Raw genomic sequence first — 6336 nt, 5'->3', positions numbered from 1 at the left:
GCGTTCTTCTCTTTTGGATCTGGGTTGAGCTGAACTTTCGCGGACCGCATAATTCTAAGTGCGGCCGCGCACCAGATTATGCGGCCGCATAAAAGTAATGTAGTCTGCACTTGCTTGAGTTTGGCTTGATATCAACTCTCCGATTCTTCATCTTGTGGACCGCATAATTTTGATCCCGGCCGTACTAGGGACTTTCGCGGCCGCACAATTCTGGTGCTGTCCACACTTATCTCTTTTGCTCAAGTTGTCAGTTCTCTGAATCTCATTCATCACGATCCGCATAATTTCAATTGTGGCCGCACATGGACTTTCACGGCCGCACATTTCTGGTGTGGTTCGCGCTCATCATTTAGCCCAAAATCACACTCTTTGAATCTCTCTCTTGTGGACCGCATAATTATGATCGTTGCCGCATCGTGGCTTTCACGGCCGCACAATATTTGTGCGGTCCGCACTTCTGACCTCTTTGCCCAGCCTTGATTTTTTGTTCAACTTTTGACTCCTTTGTGAGTTGATTTTGATTCCTTTGGCTCATTTTGAACAATTCCTGTAAGCAAGCATATTTCATTAGTTTTCGGGAATACCTTCAAGTATTTTTGGCCTAAAACACAAGTAAAAGAGAGCAAATAATAGGTTAAAATCCTTACTTATCAACTCCCTCAAACTTAAGCTTTTGCTTGTCATCGAGCAAATAAGGTAATTCCCACCTCCACTAGAAAAAAGGATATTTCAGCTGGCCTAAGGTGAATCAATCATACATCAATTGGGACTAACAATTACCCTCAACACAAATGAATTATCAATAACACCATGTTTTGACCTTTTGAGTACCATAGTTCTAATGTGACACTAGAGCATCAAGAGTTGACTTAATTCACCAAGGAAGATCGCTCTATCACGTAGGTCATTGTGGAACCCAAACTCCTCCTCCTCTACTCCCCATGAGCAAATCTCACTTTAGAATGTAACACTCAGAATCAGGATTGTGAAGAAGTGCGCTCATCTATCTCAAAAGAATGCCACAAGTCCGGCTCTAAGTACCATAAGCTTGTCCCTTATGTAAATCACCACTAAGGTAAGCTCACTCAACTTGAATCATATATGGATTTTGTGCGAATGTAATGAAGGCTTTTGGATCAAGGTAGGACTTATCGGCATATGATGGTTTCATCTTTCCTTAAGCGCTCCATTTCCTCTTTTTGGCTCATACTTTCTTGAATCTTTGAGTCATTTTCTTCTTCCTTAGGGGAACTAGAGAGACGTAATGTCACTCTTTCTTGCTCATGACAATCATTTTTCTCCTTTTCTAATCACTCCATGCCTTTCATCATTGCTTTCTTTGAATCCCTTCAACTTTCTACTTTATTCACTTTCTTTTTGACATATTTCTTTTTGGCCTTTCTTTCTTTTCTTTTCCTTCCCTTTTCTTTATTTCCTTTTTTTTGTTCTTTGTACATTTTATCACTTTCACATTCCTTTTCTCTCCCCCAAACTTATGCTTTTGCCAATTGTAAAGATCGGGTACCAAGAGAGGGTCATTATAAAACGGATAAAGGCTTGTAATATGGCTATTGAATGAAAAAAGGCTTCGACTCAAAGGGGTTGACTAGGGATATCACATTGGTAGGTTACGGAAGCTTTCAAGTTTCAAATTGGATCAAGGAGAGCCTATAATTATTTCTCAAGTCGAGCTACACTTAGAATTTCACCTAGACAAACATTCAGGGCAAGTTCTAGACTTATTGGCATGGAACTTGGACTTGCAACTCAATACCTCACCTCTCAAGCTGCTGGATTGTTAAAGAGAATAGAGTCAAGGGCCCACAACAACCCTAGCTAAGATTGAAAATCACAAATGGCTCAAAGAAACCACTCGATTCTTTGCCAATCAACTTGTTTCTAACCATAAGGTCGAAGGTCAATGTGTTAGTACCAAGTGAAGCCTGCTTGAGATACTTTTATTCATTACTATTATATATACAAAAACATAAAAAAACGGACTCAATCCCTTAAGAAGGTTGTCACGCCATTTATCGTTGGAAAATGTAAAAAGAAGCTAACAACTTAAAAGGAAGTTACTAAAGTAAATAAGAAGCTATGCTACTAAGAAAAAACAACGAAAGAAGTTATGAAGTAAACCACGAAAAGTAGACTGAATATGTACAAAATGAAGTAAAGCGAATATATACATAATGGAAATGAATATATACATCGAATGGGAAGAATATATACATACCAAAAGTGAAAATAAAGATAAATAAAGATAAAGAAAAATAGTATAATGGTTATTACATACCAAATGTCATCAAATCAAAATGGATCACCCCCCAAATGAAAAATAGCATTGTCCTCAATGCTCATAACAAATAAGAACAGGGAAAAGGGGTAGAGAGTATAGAAAACTCCCTATGTGGTCTCTATTTGCATCAGGTCCTCAACATGGACGGGGTCCTCAGCATGCATAGGATCATCAGCATCCTCCGTATCCTCTAACTGGATCTCCACATCCTCTGACTGGGGGACTACGGGGTTGCTGAGCATCTGAATCAGCTCCTCAGCAGTGCGTGAAGTGGCAGTCGGCTCCTTAGAATGGCCGGTCGCTGCCTCTGATGCCTCGGGCACTGCTGCATGTGCTACTGGGACTGTCTCCTCCATGAGCAGGTCTAGTAGAATATCACCAGTCGAAGCAATCTTCTCAACCTCTTTACCCAACTTCTCCACCGACTCCTTAGATGCCTGAGTCTTCCGCATCTTCTTCACCTGCTTCCCTAAATCATTGATAATCCTCTCATCTGTATCAAGAGTCTCCCGAATCTTCTTCTGGTCGTCTAGAATCTTCTTCTGGTTGTCCAAAATCTTCTTCAAAGAGTCCTTCACTGATGGAGTTATCTGAAGCTCTGATGGGGATAAAGACTGTGCTGCCACTGCACTGGATATGGCAGTCAACTTTTTAGTAGCTGCATGCATCCAGTTGTTGAGACTGGATAGCGTCTGTGAAACCCACAATACAGTCTGAGGGTAGGTAGGAGATACGGGCACTGACAGTGGCACTGAGAGGGTTGGTCCGGAGGAAGGAGGAAGCATGGCAGCAGCTCCGGTAGAAGTACCGACTGCTGTGGAGGGCTCGGCAACTGACCTGGTGGCCACTACCCCTGGCTCTTCAGACTGGCCAGTAGAGGTAGTGGCTTTACCCTTGAATTTAGGGTTGTCCTCTCCCTATAGGTGGTACCATAAGAAAGGCTTTTTAGTCTTCACCTCCACGTCAAAATGTCTCATCTCTACCCCTTGGTCTTGGAAATACTATGTGAGGAAGTTGGGGTAGGGATACGATCTTTCTTCTTTCTGGACTGCATTGGAGATGTTGTAGGAAATCAAGTTTCCTACATTAATAGGATAGCCTGCCATGATGGAAGCTACCACTACTGCCCGGGGGAGTGGAAGTATATTCTCATGCTGGCACGAGTCAAGAAGGTTGCACACGAATGTTTGCCACCCTTTTGCTTCAAAGTTAAGGGTGGCTCTAACAATTTGAACTCCTGTTGTGAGCCATGCAGGTGTTGTCCCCGGAATAGTAGGTATCTCAGCTAGCCATGGACGAACTGCATCACCCAAGGCTAGCTTTTCCAGGCATTGCACTGCCTCGACCTTCTCAAACCCTACATATATGTTCAGTTCGTGGCCATCAAACCGTATTTTCAAGTTCCGGACCTTCATCACCTTTGTACCCTTTTTTATGTGGGCAACATTGGCATAAAATTCCTTGACGAGGTATTCATTGGCATCTTGCAACCGGTCGGTGGACCATTTCCATCCTTTTTCTCTCCGTAAATTGCTTTAGGAAATTCGGATTATGCTGGCTTAGGTCTTTGGTTATGAATTGTCGCTCAAGAGTGAGCGACCTTTGGTGCCACCATTCGTGAAATTTTGCATATGCATTCTCACTTACAAATCTATCAGCCCACACCTTCGACTTCCTTGATCTATCCTGGCCTCCCACAATTGTGTCACTCCATCTCTCGTCATCCAGGACCTCATCATCATCATTATCTAAATTGATTGGGGTAGTTGTTGTGGCAGGTGTTGTAGCAGGTGGGGAAGATGGTTCAGATACCTGACTACCTCCCTCTGAGCTATCAGAAGAACTAGAGGAGGAGGTAGGTTCATTGATTAAATGGAGTCTATCGGGGAATTGTTGTGATTGTACCCCCGGTTGTGGTTGTACAGAATCCCCCTCAGAAGTTTCCCGGGATGGGAGGTATTCACTGGTGTCTAAGGAGTCCAGAGGTGGTCTACTGAGAGTAGTCTTTTTGCCCTAGACTTTCTGGACTAATAGTGGCATGTTAGGTTTTCCTCTACCCCGGCCTCGGGAGGATTCTGCCCTCCCTTTGAAAGTATCACCTCGACCACGAGAACGCACCATTGTCTGCAACACACAAGAAGTGAAAATCAGTTTAGAATTGGGGTTCAACATGTGTTATTGAATTACAATTGAAAAGAAAGACACTGCTTCTCAGAACAGGGCAACACGGACAACACAAAAGTGAGTGCGGCCACAGACTGCCCATCGCGGACCGCACAAAAATAAGTGCGACCGCATAATACCCATCGCGAACCACACAAAATTGAGTGTGGTCGCGGAGATACCAGGTTCAGACTACTGGTTCTCTGAAGTTACCTCAGTGCGGACCGCATACTTTTGAGTGCGGCCGCTGCAAAAACCCATCGCGGACCGCACAAAATTGAGTGCGGCCGCATAATCGATTCGTTGAGTCTCTGAAATTTAATTGTGCGGACCGCACAAAATTGAGTGCGGACGCACAAACTTAGCAATGACAAGTGTTTTCAGCCTGGGGTATCACGTACCGCACAATTTTGTATGCGGCTGCATACCCTAGCGCGGACCGCACAAAAATGTGTGCGACCGCGAAATTCAAATCAGAGCGGCACCGAAGTACGATTAATACTAGGGTTTTCACTAATTAGGCATGATTTGTGGCAATTAAACAATAAAGGCTACTAACCCCAGCCCCCATTATGCATTCAAACACTACCCACAAGCTTCTAAGCAAGAATTAAGCATCAATTTGACATTTTTGGCATGAATCTAACCCAAGATAAAAAGAAAACAAAAACAAAGAGAAAACAAAAAAGAAAAAGATGAAACTAATTCATAGAAATCAACATACTAGTAATGAAATGTAGTAGGAAATCAATACTTGATGAATATGGGATGAGATTGAAAACAAGAAACAGTGCATTGTGACTTAGCCTAGCTTGAGAGGTCAGAGTGTGTAAAGCGTCAATAGTCTCAAAAAGTCCTATTTATACTCTAACCATATTGGCCCACGGACTTACCTGAGTGCGACCGCACAATTTTGGTGCGGTCTGCACTCTTTACCTTTTCTAACTCAGCAGTTGATTCAGTGACGCGGTCCGCATAAAAATGGCTGCGGCCGCACAATCTGTGCGGTCCGCAAAATTTTGATCGCGGCCACGAATCCTTAAGGGATTTTGTAAGGCCAAACATCAGAGAGTTGGCATTTTTCATCTTTCAGCTGTGCGACCACACACAGAATTGTGCGGCCGCAAAGGGCTTGTGCGGTCTGCATAATTCTATCGTGTTCTGCACAATTTCACCACTTGGTCAATTTTTGTCTTGTCAATTTTTTGCACTGCACACCCAATTTCTGCATACACTTCACAACTAGTTTGTCTAAAACAATGCCTAATCTAACAAGAAAATCAAAAGAAAGAAAAACACATGGGTTGCCTCCCAAGAAGTGCCTTATTTAACGTCGCGGCACGACGCATGGTACCATCATTCATTTGAAATGGAGCAATGCCACAACATGGCCATCATCAACCTTACCAAGGTAGTGCTTCACCCGGTGCCCGTTGACTCTAAAGATCTCACCATTCTTATTTTTCAAATCAAGAGCACCGAAAGGAGTCACATATACCACTTCAAAAGGACCACTCCACTTTGATTTAAGCTTTCCCGGATTCATCCGTAACTGAGAGTTGAATAAAAGAACAAGGTCGCCTTCTTTGAATTCTTTGTTCCGGATATACTTATCATGTAGGTACTTCATCTTGTCCTTATACAAAGACGAACTGGAGTAAGCATGGAACCGGAACTCATCAAGTTCATTCAATTGCTCCACCCGAAGATTGGCAGCTACATCCCACTCAAGGTTCAATTTCTTTAATGCCCACATGGACTTATGCTCTAATTTCATCGAAAGGTGACATGCTTTCCCAAACACCAACTTATACGGAGACATACCAATTGGAGTCTTGTAAGCTGTTCTATAGGCCCAAAGAGCATCGTCAAAT

Source organism: Nicotiana tomentosiformis, chromosome 6, assembly GCF_000390325.3.
Source record: "Nicotiana tomentosiformis chromosome 6, ASM39032v3, whole genome shotgun sequence".
Taxonomy (NCBI): domain Eukaryota; kingdom Viridiplantae; phylum Streptophyta; class Magnoliopsida; order Solanales; family Solanaceae; genus Nicotiana; species Nicotiana tomentosiformis.
The sequence above is the reverse complement of the archived record's forward strand: the minus strand, read 5'-3'. Positions refer to the sequence as shown.